At 25.4% G+C, this 812-nt stretch overlaps 1 non-coding gene across 1 annotated transcript in view; it reads left to right on the top strand.

Annotated features, from left to right (window-relative positions):
* Positions 1 to 721: 721 nt before the first annotated feature.
* LOC119558539 overlaps positions 722 to 812 on the top strand; it is a 1,995-nt gene continuing 1,904 nt past the window's right edge. Inside the window, exon 1 of the ribosomal RNA XR_005220246.1 lies at positions 722 to 812. This exon is cut by the window's right edge and continues 1,904 nt beyond it. This is a non-coding gene — a ribosomal RNA (small subunit ribosomal RNA).

Genomic DNA, 812 nt, shown 5'->3' with positions numbered 1-812 from the left:
CTCCACGGTTAATATTTTAAGCCCAAAGATAATAATGTTGAAACAAAGGCCAAGGTTTCTATTATACATAGAATAACAAATTGTTTCCGAACTTTATCGTTAATCCAAATAAATAATTACAATTGAGGCAGGCTAATAATGATATATATTTTGTATTGATAATCTTGATATATATGTATATTGGTCTGCCATTATCACATACTGAGTTATGTGATAATTCCCTGCGGGGATAAATTAAAAGAGGTGTCCCTATATTAAAAGAAAATAATATATATATATATTATTTTTTCTAACGTACATATCATATATGCGCTCGGTTTTATATTATATATTACCAAAGAGTCTTATATGAATATATACAGATAAATTTTAAATTTATCATCAAAATACAAATGATTTAATTCAATATTTTATATTGGTTAAACAAAAATTGTACATGTGTGGATACAATAATGACGTATGTCGAACAAAAAAGATATTTTAGAATGAAATATGCAAATATAAAGAAAATTATTACGTATTACGAAAAAAAATATTGTGTTTTTAACATCAATAATTAAAAAACTTGTTATTATTAGTGGCGGAACAAGTATATATTGTGAAAACAACAAACGTATACGAATGCTATATAAAAATGGCCGTATTCGATAGAAAACAATCTATAAAATTTATATTGCTAATTTCTATTCAAAAATATGAATGAAATATGAATAAAAACATTATTCTGGTTGATCCTGCCAGTAGTTATATGCTTGTCTCAAAGATTAAGCCATGCATGTCTAAGTACACACGAATTAAAAGTGAAACCGCAA

Source organism: Drosophila subpulchrella, unplaced genomic scaffold, assembly GCF_014743375.2.
Source record: "Drosophila subpulchrella strain 33 F10 #4 breed RU33 unplaced genomic scaffold, RU_Dsub_v1.1 Primary Assembly Seq109, whole genome shotgun sequence".
Taxonomy (NCBI): domain Eukaryota; kingdom Metazoa; phylum Arthropoda; class Insecta; order Diptera; family Drosophilidae; genus Drosophila; species Drosophila subpulchrella.
This window is presented reverse-complemented; position numbering and strand designations above follow the sequence as displayed.